Genomic DNA, 19,074 nt, shown 5'->3' on the forward strand with positions numbered 1-19,074 from the left:
GGACCATTCCAGCTTTTGAAACAAATTATTTTTCACATCTTTATTCATTCATCTTAGGCATTTTCCAAGTGCTTGCCCTATAACATATAACACATCAGTTGGAGTCCTCTTATAAATCAGTTCCCTTTATTATTACAGATAGTCCTCAATTAACAACCACTTGTTCAGTGACTATTCACACTTATGACGGTATTGAATATATGGCACTTATGAGCAGTCTCCAAAGTTCTGGCTGTCCCCCTCCATGGTCACATGATCATGATCCAGTTGCCCAGCTACTGCCTCACAATTACAACATTGCAGTGTCCTGTAGTCATGTGATTGTCATTTACAACTTTCACTGCCAGCTTCTGACAAGTCAATGGAGAAGCCAGCGGGAAGTTGAGGACAACTATGTGATCTCTTGTTTCTTTGCTCTAGATTTGCTTAAAGACAGAAATTGGAAGTGCTGGAATTGCCATGGCTAAGCAGCATGTTCATGTCACATTGTTTTATGAACGTGTCACTTAGCAACAGAAATTCTGATCCCAATTACTGTTGTTAAGCGAGGACTATCTATGTTACGAAACTGTATAAAATTACTTTAATTGGCCCAACTTCATTAATTATCCAAGTCAGAAAAATCTATTTACATATAATGGAATGAAGGTAGTTCAATTTATTCACTACAATGGGGTTGAAAAGAACTTGCCTGCTAATCAAAAGTGGAAGTAGAAAAAGTGGAAGACAACCAATAAGATAGATGAATAAGATCAAAGAGATCACCAGAACATCTTTGGAAGAATCAGATTATCATCAAGATTATTATCAAGGACCAACGCAAAAGGGAGATGGGACTTATTTGTTCATATAATCACCAGGATCAGATCCTATTAATCACAAAAGTTAACCAAGTGCTACAAAAATCACTATATAGCTAGAACAAATTGTTTTTCCTGCCTTGTCAAATTTCAGGTTTTAGCATGCTTTTTATGATGTTCCACTTCAGTTAAAAATACTTTTTAACTTTTTTGAGCCCATATTTGTTATTCTGTATTGAAAATTCCCTAAGTAATACTTAAGATTCAGACAATTCTAAGAAGCAGAACTTGTAAAGGGCTTGTTTTCTATGTCACTGCACTTTAATTTGCAACCATGGGATTAGGCAACAAGACTTAAAATATCTTGCCATTTTGTCCCAAGCAATTAATTCTCAGCATTAGAATTGCAATGAATTCTCAGCACAAGTATTTATGGGGAAGTCACAAGACTCCCATTCTACTAGATATGCACAATGAGTAGAGTACTTTGAAATACACAGAACAGAGAGAAGCCTTTTCAGACCAAAGGCAGATTAGGAATTGGCCAGACAGTTGTGACACAGCTTACAATAACAATAGCACTTAGATTTATATACCACTTCACAGTGCTTTATAGCCTTCTGTAAGCGGTTTACAGAGTCAGCATATGCCCCCCCCAACAATCTGGGTCCTCATTTTACCAACCTTGGAAAGATGGAAGGGTGAGTCAACCTTGAGCTGGTGAGGATCAAACTCCTGGCAGTGAGCAGAGTTAGCTTGCAATATCTCATTCTAACTACTGTATCAACACATTTCTGGTGCAACTGAAATCATGGTGAATCTAACCTTCTTACAAGTAAAAACTTCTTCAAAAATTAATATTGAACTCCTAAGGACAACTTTAGTCCATAGATTTGGACACCTGATATGCAGGTCCTGCTGAGTTGACTGAAGAATGGTCTGACATCATTCTTGGGAAAGACTTCAAACCTATGGGTATTGAGAAAGTGGACAGGATTCTTGGAATGTGTGTGCAACTACCTGTTTATTAGATCCATGACTCTCCTAATTGGTCAGGAGAACTTGAAAAGTGAGATATGGACAGGGCCCATAGCAAATTCATCCTTGAATGAAGAGGTAGCTCCATCTGATCTTAAATATACGGATGGTACCTAATTTATACATCACAGTCCCTGGCTACCTGAGTGATGCCATCAATGGTCTTAATGTCTAGAGATTTGGGGAGGTCTGGATATAGAAGAACAGAATCAGGCTCAACCCTACTAGGTAGCTGTGAATTTTGAAACTTCCTAGACCTCTAATTCTGAATAGTATTGAGAATTACACCTTGAGAAAAAATCTAATGCAAGATCTGAGGGTGTTTCTAGATTCATGATTCAAGCCTGACGAGAAGATTTCAACCATGGCTCAGACACTGTGTGCCAGTTGTTCTCATTACTAGATCAGGAGGTACCACTCATGGTCACTCATACGTGGGTCTTCTTTTGTGTGGATTACTGCAACGTGCTCTACAGAAGCTCCAACGGATCCAGAATGCATTGGCACTGACACAAGTCAGTACAGCCATGTAATATTACTCATTTGCAAGCTCAAACGGTTGCCAGTGGGGTTCTAGGTTCAATTCAAGGTGCTGTTTATCACATTAAAGACCAACATGGCAGGGATTTTTGCTACCGGTTCTCTGAACCACCCGCCTCCATCGCTACCGGATTAGGTGATCCGGCATTTCACCCCTGAGACTAACCATTTTCAAGGAGACAACAGGAGAAAGAATTAACATTTAAAAAAATACCAATAAAGGATGAAAGGATAAGCTATTATTATCTATAGGTCAGAATGGCTACGTATTACTTTCATTTCATGTATCTTCAATTACTTATTTCTAGAGAATACAAGGAGAAGGTGCAATCACACTTTTTGTTCAGTTGTGCATTTGGGATTTGACTGGCAAAGAAAATGTTGGGTCGCTAATATGAGCAGAGCTCTTCTTTGGTTTTTAAGACCACTTCTCTATTTCAAGTTTTACCTTCATTTCACAGGTAAGATTGTATTTTAGTCTACAAGTATAACTGTAATTTATCTTAGAGTCCTACTTAATTGTGAAGGGTTATTATTAATGTATCTTAAATAGAAAACTATCTTTAGATAGATTTTTACTCAAAAAGCATTTTATTAAAATACATTTGATAAAAATAAAAAAAATCTGATTTAAATAAAAAAATCTGATTTAAATTTTTAAAAATCCATTTTTTATTATTATTTTTTAAAAAACCATCAATTTTTATTCACCCTGGCCAAATGACAGCTGTTCCTAGTACAAGCAGGAGAGTTTCTCAGTTCTACTTGGAGATGACAAGAACTGAACAAAGACATTTTATATGCAAAGTATGATCTATGGAAGGAGTGGAAGGGGATAAAGAGTTATGTGTATATTACCAGAATAACTCAAGCTTAAAATAAGTAATAAAGCACTTTAAAGTGAAAAATGAAATAATGAGTCTGTATCACAGGAGAGTTTTTGAACATCTTGGCTGTCCCCACTAAGGATGAAAGATGAAGGGAAAACAGTAAAATGAAGCCAGTCCTGTTGATTCCTTTGCAAAAGGGTCAGCAAGATTGGCTTCACTTGTGTCTAGCCGCTTCTCACATGAGAAGACAGGTTAAACATTCTCAACAGCAAAAAACAAAAACAAAAAACATCCTGTGTAGAGACTGTTAATAGTCATATTGCCATTAGGTGACAAACAATAAAGTTAGAAATGAGAAGTTTTGTATTGAAGGAAAGATGGACAGAGTCTTAAAACGCAATTAATGCACCAGAGCTGCAAGTAAGTCACACGTTAAAAAAGGATAACAGCACAGCTGTTTCCCAAGAATAAACTTTAATACACAAAGAAATTGGCTTATGAAACACAAAGTCAAGAGAAAGCAAAAATATAAAAGAAGTTAAATATTACAAATATTTAGGCTAACCAAGATAGCATGACACATAAACCTCAGATACTGAATACCATAAAGCCCTCTTTATTTACAAGAGTTGACGTAAAAGCTACACAAAGCTATACAAACACTAGACTATTCACAGGTTTACAAAAGAAGAAAGTCACATTATTTAGGCAAGGAAAAAGGTAGTATCATTTTTCTTCTGCTATGTACGGATTAAGTAAATAATAAACTTAATTTATTTAATTTAACTTTATGTAAACTTACATAAACTTCACATTATTATATAAAAATGTACAAAACTGAAATAGATAAAATATGATTCTAAATTAATTGTCATTTTGTAAGGAATTTAACCCATAAAATTACTTTAAACTCTCTGAATAACTCAAAAGTTTGCTATTTTACCCTTAAGAATTACAAGGTAACTATAGCAAAGTGGAGACCTCTCCTCACTCACTATGTAACACTGTTTCCCAGTGTAATACAGCAGCAGTCCCCAACTTTTTCAGCTTGCTGGGGGGAAGAGGGGAACCAGGCCAGGTGAGCAGCAGGGCAGTGGCATAGCTTAACTTGCACAAGTTGAGCTGTGCGCGCATGTGCACGTGTGCCAGCCCGCCGCTCAGGCAAGCTGTGCACGTGCACATGGATGTGCGTACCAGCCCACCACTCATGCGGCCCAGTTGCAAATAGGCCACAGCCCAGTAGTGGGCCATGGCCGGGAGTGGGGACACCTGTAGTATGATATAGGCTTCCATATCTGTGCTGTAGAAATTCATATGACCATTAGAGTCAGTAAAGAGGTAAAACTAACGAACATTTTACTGCCATTTACATCTGGATTTCTGCAGCACAGATATAGCAGCTCAGGTTTAAGATAACAGAATTTTCAATCCACAGTTAAAACACTTTATATACTATAACAGTATCAGAATCCTCCTGTATCCAGAGCACAAGATTTGCACTATGTTTTTCTTCTAATTCCATTAAAAATTAAGGTTGCTTTCTACAAAATATTTCATGCAAGTTACTGTTTTCTAATTTTGAGGATCGTTTAGGGAAACATTCCCAATGCATTTTAAAACCAGATAGTATACTGAATCTGGAAGTATCAGAAGATGTCACCCACACATGAAAAAGGAGTATCTATTTAAGAAAGTGTTTTAATAAAATTAGAAATGCAAGCTCTAATTAAGTAATTCCAAGCCCCACAATATATCATATAGTTTGTTGAATAGTAATTTTATTTTTTTAAAAGAGGGAATCAAAAATTGGGGGGGGGGGGGAAATTGAAACACAATCATTAGTTTTGACTTAAGTTTACTTTTGCCATAAATTGTAACTGAATTTGTATTTATTCCCTAAATTTATTCCCTAAACTTATTCCCTGCGCCCTGGTGGTGCAGCAGACTAAAGCACTGTTATTAACATCAGCTGCCTGCAATTACTGCAAGTTCAAATCTCACCAGGCTCAAGGTTGACTCAGCCTTCCATCCTTTCTAAGGTAGGTAAAATGAGGACCTGGATTGTGGGGGCTGACTTCGTATAAATATACAAAAGTATGAAGGCTATTGCTTAATGCATTGTAAGCCGCCCTGAGTCTCCGGAGAAGGGCGGCATATAAATCAAATAATTAAAAAAAAAAAAAATTGAGAGAGAAAAGAACATTTTTACCTTTGCAAAGGTGGCTTTTTTGCCTACCCCAAAATGCCAATCACAAAAATTCGGGCAAAGCAAAAAAAAAAAAAAAAGTTTATTAAGGAAGGCTGAGAATTTTTATAAGACACAAAAACAAATAAACCTCAAAACATGCAATCAAACCATATAAGACACCCAAAAATTGAACTATAAAAAACATTAATTCCAGATAACATTCCATGAGTGGAAAATTTAGAGTTACATTACTCCCTTTGGCAATTGGGTTTACAATTTCCTTAAAGCTTCAAGAACTTTCAGAATAAACTCCCTATTGTAGAGTTTATGAATGGGTTGGTTTCTGCACATTTGTTTTGTCTAAAACAAAAACATGTTTCCTGAACTACAAAAGGAGGCATGGATGCCATACTAAAATGCTAACAGGGTGGATAAAAATCGTTGACTTAAAAAAATAAATTAAAAAATGGATTTTTAAAATTTTAAATCTGATTTTATTTTTATCAAATTTATTTTAATAAAATGTTTCTGGAGTAAAAATCTATCTAAAGATAGTTTTCTATTTAAGATACATTAATAATTTAATTTATTCAGCATGAAGTGGAACTTAGTTATATAGCATGAGGCTGTATATTCTGCAATATTGGGACTGTTGGTGAGTCAACAGAGGGTCTTAGGAGGAGCTGCTGTGGGACAGAGATGACAGTTGCTCTTTAAAAATTATGATTTAAATTGAGTTGATTTAAATTAAGCCTTTTTACTAGTGATTTAAATCATGATTTAAATTGTGATTTAAACTGACTTGATTTAAATCAAATCCACCCTGAATGCTAATGTCACCTTTATTAAAAGGCTAATAACGAAGACTAAAATTCCAGATAACAATTATTTTTCAATGCTACTTCAGAATGTTTTGATGGAAAATGGAAGGATTACTATATATAATGCCTGACTTCCTGAAGATAATGGCAGGATATTGCTTAATGCATTGTAAGCCACACTGAGTCTCCGGAGAAGGGCGGCATATAAATCAAATTAAAAATAAAATAAATAAATAAATAAGAAAATAGAAATAAAAGCAAACCATGAAATAATTCCAGTAAACAATGAGGAAGGAATAAATTATAAGTCTCCATAGTTTTTAATAAAGATTTAAAATATACAATTTCTCAAGATTTACTCTAAAGACATTTTTTTTGTTTTAAACTATCTTGTAGTAAAACAGTATTGCAAGTATCTTTTTTTCACTGAAGAAACACATTTTTGAAGGTCACAGCAAATGTAATTTATTGTCAAGCTTTCCAAACAAATATATGCAAAACCAGTAAATGTGTAACTTTAATGGGAAAAAAATAAAGTAGACTATATTTACAGGCTATTAATAACCACTAGAGTCATTATTACGCTTAAAATTAATTCTAGCATATTTCTGTATGACAAAAGCACTGCAAAAATCATGAACAGCATTTAGAAAACAGACTACATGGGACAATAAAAAGGCATGCTAGTACTCCAGTTTTAATGCAAGCAACAATATTCTAGCAACAAGCATTTTCAACTGTTTCTCTAAATAATTTTTTCTTCCAAAGCAAATACTTTTTTTTAAAAAAAATTTTTAAACGTGTGGTGCCAGGAAAATCAATGTCATGATTATTAAGTATTAGTACACTGCTAATAAGGATGAAGTTAATGTTTTTATAACCACTGGAAATGAGAAGAACTGAATGAGCCAGAAAAGTTGATGATTAATTCTGTAAATAAGAAGACAGTGGGAGGTAGGTGCCATCTGTGAAATTTTGTGATCCTGAATTCACTACCACAGCAGCCATTATTTATTCAGTAATTATCGAATAAAGAGAAGAGGGAGATGAAGAAACAAAATCACATGCCACCAATTAAGTGTAGGGGAGGGAAATCCTGTTTATATAAGGAAACAGCATTTGAACATCTAGCATGGGCAGGCAGATGAAAATCAACTGAAACCAATCTGGAAAATACCTTACCGTCTCTAACCTTATCCTTCAGCTTGGAAAATACACTTTGAAGTTTCTCAGAGTTCTGTGGGAACAGCCTTGGAGAACAGAGTAAAGAGAGTACCGCCAAGGGAACTGCTAGATGAAGGGCAACGTAGACCACAACAGAAATATGGGCAGGGCAAAAGACTCAAAAAAGAGACTTCCTAGTTTCTTGAGATACTTTCAAACATGCAAGATTCTGCTAATGTAACCTGACAACAAGGTAGAATTAGTTCATCCGACTGCATTTTTCCATCCAGAGTACCTTGCAAGAATTATCGCTAAGGAGGAAAAAAAACATCAGACTGAATACTTAAAAATTGGCTAAGGAGCTTTATTGTGTAGTATTCAGTGATTGTGCAAGAAGTTTCACACAAACTGACCAACCCATGCAGAGGTCATGATCAAGAGTTTTCTGCCTGAGCTTTGAGTGACTGTCTTTCTAACTATAGCTAGGAAGGATGACTAGTCTTCTGAATAATTTTTCCCCCCAGACATAGAAGGAACTGCAGAGAGGAGGAAGGACAGGAAAAGAAAAAGTGCAGAAGCTGCCGAAACAGTATTTCAAAGCTACTTGAAAGTTGCTATTGACTCCCAATTATATCTATTTTTAAGATTGAGGATAAGATAAAATGTTAGGGTATTGCTGTAACAAATGTGAATTGTATGTTATTTCAAAATAAGTATCTTAAAACATGGAGTGAAGTTTTAAAAAATATGTAAAGATGGGCTAAGGTACAATTGTCACTACTGGGGACAATTTCTGTGATTAAGATGAAAGGTTTAACCTAAAATGTTATTTTTTGTTTCAGATAATGTCTCTTTTGACAACTGATATACCATTTAAACAATGGCAGAAGGATATAACAAAATTTGTATGGCAGGGGAAAAACTTGAGGTTAAATAAAATGATTTTATTTAAGATGCAAAAGATGCATCTTAAATAAAAAAGATGCAAGATGCAAAAGAAAGAGGAAGATCGGGTCTACCAGATTTCAAATTATATTTCATTACTTCCTGTTTAGCTTGAGTGAAATAGTGGATGTTGCTGAGAATTACAGATAGTCCTCAATTTACAGTCATGCATTTAGTGACCATTTGAAGTTACAATGGCACTGAAAAACTGAATTATGACCATTTTCCCACACTTACGACTGTTGCAGCATCCCCATGGTCACATGATCCAAATTTGGGCAGTTGGTTTGTATTTATGGCAGTTTCATGCGATCACCATTTACAACTTTCCAGCTGGCTTCCAAAAAGCAGTCAACGGGGGAAACCAGCTTCTGTTAACAACTGGTTCCCTTAACAACTGCAATGATTCACTTAACAACTGTAGCAAAAAGGTTGTAAAATGGGGCATAACTTTCTTAACAACTTGCTTTGCTTGGCAACAGAAATTTCGGGCTCAATTGTGGATTACCTAAATTGAGGATTATCTGTAAAGGTTACTGGAGTTAGAAGGACAGGATCTGAGATTGGGATATCTATGGTAAGATAAAACTAAGGTTAATATAAATTTTAATAATCATATCAGGTGGGCTATTCTTACAGTATGAAACAAATATAATGTGTCTGAAAACACCTTTGGGATTCTCAGCATAAGAAGCATTTTATAGGCAAAAAACTGTAAGTAAACATAAATGATTAACTTACCAGAAAACACTAGAATTTGTGAAATAAAATCAAGAGACGATTTGACAACAGAAGGATATACTTGTCAATTATTTTCTTATGTACGATCAGCAAGACTTAAAAGTGGATAAAGGATTTTACTCGGGCGACAACAACTTATTACAGTTTGAGAGTGGAATAAGATAAACACACCATCAGCTCCTAGAGATCTACAAATACATCATGTATGATAGACATGTTAAAAATGCTTAAACATTTTGGATTCATATAAAACACTAATTCAGAAGATTTTAAAGACTGCTATGCAACTGAATTATAGGATTACATTTAAAGATTTCTGAATGAACATCTGATTCCACACCTATATTGAAGGGAGAGACATTTTTTTACCCCTTTCCTTTTTTTTAAAAAAAAGAAAATCTGTCTCAGACATCTGGTGAACTTTCCAGAATGACATACGGTACTTAGGACAAGAAAATCTGAAAAAATGTGCTGTCCCTGGACCCACTTAGCAGAAGCCTCCAGTGGGTTAATTGTACTTTCATCTACAAGTGTCTTTCTGTACATGGAAGGAATCCAATCCAAAGGATCAAAACATGAATAACAAAAGGTAAAACTATTGACTTGATAGCCACATATTCCATTTCCTAGGAGGGCAGTCAACCCAAATAAGAATTAGAAGGTCATAGCTCAGAAAGAAAAACAGAAATATTACACAAACCAAGTAGCCATCCTTCCCACCTGCCTGCCCGCCCATAAATGGAAATGAATACATTTCAAAACACTCTCGCTTTTAAAAGCATTACTCAGTCTTGGCTCAAACTATTTCCCATCTGCTAAATGTGCTTTGACTCCTAATTAATACAAATATATTCAGAACAAAAAAATACTGCAGCGAAAGCTGTAAGAGCCATAAAAATGAGGAAGACTGGAAAAGTATAATAATAAAGTGAGCAGAGTTCAAATCCAGATGATTAAATGGACATGTCCTTGATGGAAATATGAATATGGTTTGCTTCTGCTTTCTTCTGGATTTTTTTTTTTTTTTTTATTCCCAGTCTAACTTTTCCCGGTGGATCCCTTCACTGATAACAGAGAAGTTTCCAGCTGGTTATTTACATAAATTTGGGTCAGTCATTTTTCTCACAGCCATCCCATCTCATAGGGTTGTTACTGCAGGGAAAATGGGAGGTGGGAGCATCACTGCCTTGAAACTGACTGAAATCAAAGATGGGACAAAAAAATTAAATCAGAATAGCGTCTCAGATCTCTGTCAGAGAACCCACTCTTACATACGTATGGTGATATAGTTATAGCTGCTTTTTGCAATATCATTTAGTGTCACATAGAACAGCAAGGAAGAATAATTGTCAGTGGACTAGACAGAACTTGGAAGTTGCTTGGTCACTTCTCTAATCCTTACAGACAGTAGCCAGGTGATTTGACTGGTACACATTTCTTTCCATTCTTCATTGTGTCAAGTCACCAATTACTACACTTTTCTGTAATTCATGGATCTACCATTCTATATCCTGTTTTGCAACATCTCTTTTTCTTCCTCTGAGAGGAAAATTCAGAGCCTGCTTCCTCTCTGAGATTCTAAAGATTGTCTTCTGAGTTTCTGCTTCTTCCGCATGTCTTCCTTTTGGTTGTTACTCTCATCCATCCACAGATCCTGCTCCTTTGATTGCCTTCTTGTTTCAGTTCCTACAGTAGCACTTTTTTTAAAAAAAACCAGGAAGATCTTCAACCTCTCTCAATAGTTGAAGTGCTATTAGCCAATCACACCTCCAATCCACTGACTTCTTCATGCACTGCTAAAAGCTTGTACTTATTCCAAGTATATCCTAAGTTATTTCAAGCAGCAATTTATGACAAGCAAGACTGAACTACTAAGACTTAAGCGTTAATCTTTATTTTTGTTTTTTTAAGGAAGCACCAAATAGAACTGTTTTCTTCCTTCCCTCAGGTAATCCAAATTCATATTATTGATTTAGAGGACAAATGACTTAGGTATTTAAACTGTCCCATCAATCTCCTCTGGCAATGTTCTGTTTGTTCTCTGTGACTATCTTATATTCCTCCTGCAATCTCTGCTTAGTCTTCAGGAAACAATCACTACATCACTCATGAAGACAATCAACAGCTGCCAGTATAGAGTAGCGGCCCCCAACCTTTTGGGCACCAGGGACCATTTCATTCATTCATTTCATTTATTAGATTTCTATACCGCCCTACTCCCGAAGGACTCAGGGCGGTGCACAGCCAAACAATAAAAACACATACAATACAAAATGTAAAAAATAGAATAAAATCAAATTAAATAATTTTGGCCCCGACAAATTTAAAACCCCAAACTTTTAAAACCAATTTAAAATTGAATATATAAGTACTAAAAGATGTTTAAAATTTTAAAAATCTTTTATAAAAGAGGGGGGAAATTAGGCCAGGCCGGCCTGGTGAAATAGTAAGGTCTTTAAGGCGCGGCGGAAGGTGCGCAGATCCGGGATCCTCCGTATCTCTGGGGGGAGCTCGTTCCAGATAGTAGGTGCCCCCACAGAGAAGGCTCTCCCCCTGGGGGCCGCCAGTCGGCATTGTTTGGCTGACGGCACCCGGAGGAGCCCCTCTTTATGGGAGCGTACCGGCCGGTGGGAGGCTATTGGTGGTAGTAGGCGATCCCGCAAGTACCCGGGTCCTAAGCCATGGAGCGCTTTAAAGGTGGTAACCAAAACCTTGAAGCGCACCCGGAAGACCACCGGGAGCCAGTGCAGCTCGCGCAGGAGAGGTGTTACATGGGAACGCCATGTCGCTCCCATTACCACCCGCGCGGCCGCACTCTGCGCCAGTTGGAGCCTCCGGGTGCTCCTCAAGGGGAGCCCCATGTAGAGAGCGTTGCAATAGTCCAGGCGGGAGGTGACAAGGGCATGAGTGACCGTGCGTAAAGAGTCCCAATTCTATGGAGAGGTTTTTCCATGGACCAAAGGGGGAGTGGTTTCGTGTGTTGCCTGCACCTGCGAATGGAGCTTCGCATGTTTGCACAGCCCGGTTCTTGACATGCTGCAGCCCGGTACCAATCCACAGAGATTGGCGACCCCTGGTATAGAAAACTTGCAACCAGCAGCTCTTCAGATGTCCTCATAGCTACCATGCAAATGCCTTCTGGTCAGAATGCTTTCTTCTTCCTATCTTCCTATTTATTTTCCCTGTTTACAAATGAGGGTAATGCACTGAAAATATTACATATTAGTATTCAAGCCCACTACACTGGAATGAATTCTGATCAATAGCATCTTTCTCATGCTCCTCTATTAACTTTTTCCTAAATCAAGGTACATAAATGCAATACAGCTAACTCACAACTTTCATATTATTTTAATTAATAGTTCAGAACTGACAAGCTTAGGCATATTGCAGCTCAGTGGAATGACATATGTTTTGTAATTCACAGGTTTGGATAGTCATTTCAAGTCTTCACAGCTGTAATAAATTATGATGGTAGCATAAGTAAAATTCTTACGCTCCTAGGAATATATTAGAGGTAAGTTCCAGATTCAAGCGCAAAAAAGGTACATTAGAGTGTGTTGGGAGCACTGTGTGTGTGTTTGTCTGCAACTCTTCCAAGTGGCAAATTTTCCTGGGACTGGGTGGATGTCTTCCACAATTGTTGCATGATCCTGGGGGGAAAAATAGCTGAGAGATATCATGCAAATACCACTGAAGAACCCAAAGCACCTTTTTTAAGTCAAAGCTGAAGCAAAGTTTATGTACTGTGGCCACCAGTTATCCAGATTAACCAAGGGACCTACATATGATACTTGAAACAATTAAAACATGCAAACGTGCCAACTACTCCCTTCTATGTAGACATCCATTTTTTCCCCTAAAATTCTTTAGAACCTGAGGCTCATCTGTCATCATTATTTTTATTCTAAATAATTTTAGCTGATAATAAGAGGGAATACAGTTTAAGCAGCTCTGACATCTACAGAAAAATGCTGCAACCTTTGCTGGAATAGTACAAAACTAAGCTCAAATTCTTTTCTCCGAAGAAATCCAAATTCAGGTTTAAAAAAAGTTCTTATGTTTTGAATAAGCCAGATAAAAGCAATAATGTTGAAGTAAACTAGACATTTCATTTAAAGAATGAACAAGAGTAGCAAATTCCATTTCCAAATAAATGAATTCTAGAATTATAACTGATTTTGATACCATGTCCTCCTATGCCTATGGTAAAGAATTCTATTAAGCTGCAGGAAACTTCTTGCAAGTCTTGAAATATATATTCTGTTATTTATGAACTATTTATTATTCTGCCCATTAACTCGCTTTGAGCGCTATCTTCAGTGGCCATCTGCAAAATAGCATTTCTTTTTTGAGGAACAGGCCATGTCACTAATCTCATTACATTTTTACCATATTTCATCTGCCCATATTCCCATTCATTTTGGGATATTTATTTTAATCTTATTCTCCCACTCTTAATTACCAAAGCTTAAAAAGATAATTCATGTAATTTTAGGAGTTACTGAAGCATAGCTTCCAGGGAGATTGGGCATTTTTTAAAAAAAAAAAATTAGGCAATAGGTTAGGAACATTCTATCTTACTAAGCCATATTTTATTCCATGTTGCTCCTTCCTTAAGGCCATAGCTTTACTTGCTTCTATTCAAAAATTAACTATTGTGTTTCTGTAATACTTTTATTGGGAGGGAGATTCTGAAGCTGTATTAATGAAACCCTGTTAAAAGATATAGTTTGGGGGGAGGAGGGATATTCCATTCCAAGAGATTCACACAATGAAGAAAAGAAAAAAAAAGGAAAAAACCCCTGATCTAGCTCTCAGATAATCAGTGAAAACCCAGGAAAATAAATTGCTAAGGAGACAGCTGATAGCTTTCATTATTTTGTTTTTAAAGAGGACAGGGGAATCTCCTTTTTTCCTCTTTTGTCTTTCATAGAAAGGAATAGGAGCTGGCTGGCTGACAACAGGATAAGAAAAGCAGCCCAAATTCTTAGAAATCCAGGTTGAGAACAGGAAATTAAACACTTGGTATCAGTGAACACTAGAAGCAGTATGATGGTGGTGTTTTTGCTTTATTTTATAGACAAGGAATTGGGCTGTTGTGCGCCAATTCCCTGTGTGACTCTCTCACTATCTCTCTCTGTGTATGTGTGGAGAGAGATTTTAGGCTGACAGAACAGGTACAGTAATTGAAATCAATCTGTACAGAAACTATTGGTGTTTTTTTTTTTCATTCTCCTTTTGTATCTTTGAACTTCTTTCTAGCTCTTTCAATTTGACATATATAATAAAGATGAAAATTCTTATGGAAAAATGCCACTCATTCTGGAGAACGGAACCAATGTAAAGCATCTGGTCAGTTACTAAAGAATGCAAAATTGCCGCTTGCTTCCTTCCCAATTAACCCAAGGGGGAGAAAGATCTATCTGGAGAAAAATATTTGGGGGCAATGTTACAGAATCAGTGTTTCCAGTAGGATTGTAAGTAAAGGGATTGGAGATTTTATTGGGGGATCCCATGGGGCAAAGCCCACCTCTTCTTATCTGTGTATTCAGATTAATGAGGTGTTACAAAGGGGAAAAGTGTACCCAAAGATACTGATTGCAGCTTTAATATACAAAGTAATTCCATGATATTTAGGTACAAGCAAATTTAACTAAATTCACTGATCCCTCCCAAATAAGCACGTATAAGACTTCAATCTGAAACTGAACAAAATATATACAAAGATCCCAATGAAACAGGAACTAAAGCATACAGCTACTGAATATAAATAGATTAAAATATAACCCTCTCAAGGCACCACTGTCTATGTTATGTAATTAATTAATTCAAAAATCTAGCTCAGGGATCAGCGATATGGCATTTCCTATCCATTCCTCAGAAATAAGGGAAAACATAAGATGGAAGCATAAAATATTATATCACCATGATGGCGAACCTGTGGCACGTGTTCCAAAGGTGGCACGCAGAGCCCTCTCTGTGGGCACGCGCACCGTCACCAGCTACTCTTCTGGTTTCAGGAGTGCTGGAAAACGGCCTGAAAACGGCCAAAAACGAGGCCTTTTTTCGGGCCGTTTCTAGGCCTTTTTTTTTGCCATTTTCTGGGCCGATTTCAGGCCATTTTCCAGGATGATTTCATGCCATTTTGGGCCGTTTTTGGCCCAAAAAAACAACCAAAAAACAGGCATGCATGCACCGGCCAGCTTGTCTTTGGGTTTCTGATGTTCCGGCCAGCTTGTCTTTGGGTTTCTGATGTTCCAGTGCGCGCACATGCACGCCCATTCCAGTTTGGGCGCTTGATGCTAAAAGGGTTCGCCATCACTGCTATATCACATCCATTTTGAATACATCATGGTATATACACCATGGTTATTTGGTATAACATCATGGCTTCCAGAGACACAAGTAAGTTGATATTGTTTTAACTGTAAGGTTCTTAATATGATTTACTAGGTATAAACAGTATGTTAGATGTGTGTGTGTGTTTGTATAGGCAGCTAAGTAGATAGGTAGGGGTGTGTATGTGTACATATGTATATATATGTTCATGGGTATTACTCTTATATTTAAATTATTCACTAAAATAATATGGAATGATCCCAAAATAATATAAACTCTGAAAAAAGTGAAGTCCACCAAACTTTTGCAAATGTCTTGCAAAAACTGTGTTCTCATTGAAGAGTCAGTGCAGTAACAGAAAATCTAAGCCTTCATTCAAAACAGAAATCATTCATTCAGAAAAATCATTAAAAATCCTTTCATTTTTGAACATACTCTTGCTAGACTACTGGGGTTTTAAATGACATGCAGGAAAATCTTTTAAGAAACATTCTCATCTCTTGCAAATCAAAGAGCAGCAATATTCAAGATTTTTTATTTTGAATTATCAAAAAGATAAACTGGATCTGAAGATGTCTGTCTCATCTTGTTAACACTGGATGTTTACTTTGAACAATATATACTTTAAAATGAAACAGTTCAAAGATCCAGGCATTTAGAACAAACTGTACTAGCAGATGAGAAAGGGAACAATACAACAGAAAGAAACCATTCTAAATCAGCAATATTACTTTTACTAAAGATAGGATATTACTAAAGTCATGGAGCAAATTAATAAGGAGAGCAAACAGATGTTTGGAAAAGGAGTTTACATGAACAGAATAAGGAGGAAGAGATACTGCTGAATGAATACTACTATGTATTTTCTTTAGTTATTTATTTTTTATTTATTATTTTCTATCTCAATCAATGACTTCAGCGGCTTACAATTAAAACAATTAAAACATTTTAAAACAACAACTACAGTATTTTGAAAATCCAAAATTAATATACACGGCAGTTGAAATACTTGGCCCATTAACAATAAAGCCAGAAAATGTGGCCCTTAGCACATTCAGCATCTCAGGCTTATGAACACAGCTATGGTTTTTAGAGTTTAACAAAAGCCTACCATTCTAATCTCCAAAGAGACGATATTCTGCAACAGGGGCCATTGCAGAAAAAACCCATCTTCTAATCCAGGGGTCTCCAACCTTGGCCACTTTAAGACTTGTGGACTTCAACTCCCATAGTTCCTCACCTAGCAAAGCTGGCTGAGGAATTCTGGGAGTTGAAGTCCACAAGTCTTAAAGTGGCCAAGGTTGGAGACCCCTGTTCTAATCCCTACCAGCCTACATACTTTGGTTGACGGGATCTGCAGCATACCCAATCTGCTAGATCAAACTGGATGGGAGGAGACTCTTGGAAAAAGGTGGCTCCTCAGGTAATCCCATTTTTATTTCCTAAGTACTGCTGATAGCTCATTGTACGTGACTAAAGTATTGCTTGCTGCTAACCTTCTTGAAGCATCTTCAGGAGACATATAAGGAAGCCAGTTCTATAGAGAGCAAGATTGTTAAATGAGCAAATTGTTAAATGAGTTTGGCATGGAAGTCAAGAAAGTAGGAACTTCCTGAACAAGTTCACTAACTAAATCTGAAACTGATTTACAGGTGCATTTAAAAATTATAGCCTACAAGAAAGAAGATGGAAATAATGGATTACGAATGAAATTGAATGAAGATTTTAAAACTTAAGCTAGATGGATAGATACTAAATCAGAAGAGCAGTTGGATAATTTTCTTGCTTTGGATTAACAGAAGGGGCTAGAGTTATCACAATGGAATTACAAAAGATGACAAGAGCTTTGAGAGAAGAGACAAAAAGAATATGACACAGTGGTTGTTAGAACTTTTTCTGAAGAATGTAAAGATTATTGGGGAAAGAAAAAAAGAACACAGAATTGATTTATTTTATCAAAGTTAAAATAATGGGTTGCTAGATCTAGTGATGTCTAATAGTATTCAGGGGCTAGAGTATGGCTATTTCTGATAATGTTTAATTGCTTTTTGACTGGGATTATTTAAAGACAGGAAATAGGGAGATCTGTTTAAATATAAATATAAAAGGAAGGATTAAATGGGGTGTAAAAGATGACATTCATAATATTTATGTTGTTATTTGTGATAATCCTTGCTGATTATTTAATATAGAGCGATAAGGTTTTAGAGATGGGGCTTTCAGAGAATGGGGGGAGGTATGGAATGAAGAAGTGTTTGGCGGTATTTTAAGAGACATTGACAAGTTATTAATATTGATAATATTCACTGGGGATGCAGGAGGAGGTTACCGGTACTTCTTTTGTCTTATTTCTATTGTTTTTCTGCATTTTAATTTTCTTTAAAAAAATAATGTATTTATGTATTAAGTAGGTTTTATTTGTATAAAATAATCTTTAATAAATTATTAAGAAAAAAGCAGGAACTTTTTCTATGGTTTGTTATTCATTAGGGAGGCAGAGGGAACTGCTTTATGACCTGCAGAAAGCTGCTGTCTTTATATATAGATATTCCTCGGAAGACGAGAACTGCACATGCTACAAGTGCAGGCAGATTGTCCTCATGAAAGATAAAGTAAAAAGACCAGAGGCAAAACTAACTACCTCCCTGCTTATCAGGGAAGATGGAGAATTGTTGATGAGACCTATAAAGGGCTTGTATCCCAGAAGAAAACCAAGCAGAGGGGGATGAAAAGATGAAGCAATATGATTCTAAGATCTAAACTTGTCAAGAAGAGTTCTTCATTATAAAATCTTAAGATAAATTCCAGAGCCTCACTATTGATGTTTCTGACCCCTGGATGAAGAACAACTACCTGTTCTTCTAACAAGTGCCTGCCCTGAAGCTGAAAAAGCAAGCATTAGCAATCAGAAACACCCTACTGAACTGAATTAAAGCAGGAATCTGTTGACCGGATGGACTGTGCAGGGAAGTGGGCTGCTTCCCTGGAGTATAGATTCAGGACTGAACAATCTCTCACCCGACTCTTTAAATCCACTGACAAATTTTTCTTATTATTGATCCACATGGGAACAAACAGCAGAATGTTGAAGGCATCACAAGGGTATTGTGAAGTGCTGGAAGGAGAGTGAGGTTGCTGACAGATCATGTGGCATAATCTTCATTTCTTTTTATGAAAAAATCATGTGGTATATTCTTCTTACCTTAGGGAAGAGCTGGGCTACAAGTAAGGGGGAACATTCGTGACTATGCCATCTTGGGATTCAGAAATAAACACTTAAAACATAGTTGTACAAAGACACCAGATTTCAAGAGTCCCTATTTCAATAAAATTAAGGAAATGCTAAGCAAGAGGCCATGGAAAGAAATTTTCAGGCCAAAGGGTACACATTAGGGTTGGGATTTTTTCTCCCCAAAAATCAGATGCAATAAGGACAATTATATGCCATTCCAATTAGGATACACAAAAAAACAAAACAGGAGATAACTTAGTAAACCATTGAGAACACCTAGGGAGCTCTCAATTGAACTAGGAGCCAAAGGGAACATGTATAGCAGGGGTCCTCAAACTTTTTAAACAGGGGGCCAGTTCATGGTCCCTCATGGTCCGGTTGGGGGCCGGACCTGCTGGGTGAGTGTGACTAGCTGGTCGTGTGACTGGGTGGG

General features: G+C 36.6%; 1 protein-coding gene across 1 annotated transcript in view; it reads right to left on the reverse strand.

The window, feature by feature from the left end:
• GALNT2 (polypeptide N-acetylgalactosaminyltransferase 2) overlaps positions 1 to 19,074 on the reverse strand; it is a 74,759-nt gene that overhangs the window by 29,233 nt on the left and 26,452 nt on the right. The gene's annotated exons all lie outside the window — the stretch shown is intronic.

Source organism: Pantherophis guttatus, chromosome 1, assembly GCF_059756535.1.
Source record: "Pantherophis guttatus breed Tessera chromosome 1, ASM5975653v1, whole genome shotgun sequence".
NCBI classification, from domain to species: domain Eukaryota; kingdom Metazoa; phylum Chordata; class Lepidosauria; order Squamata; family Colubridae; genus Pantherophis; species Pantherophis guttatus.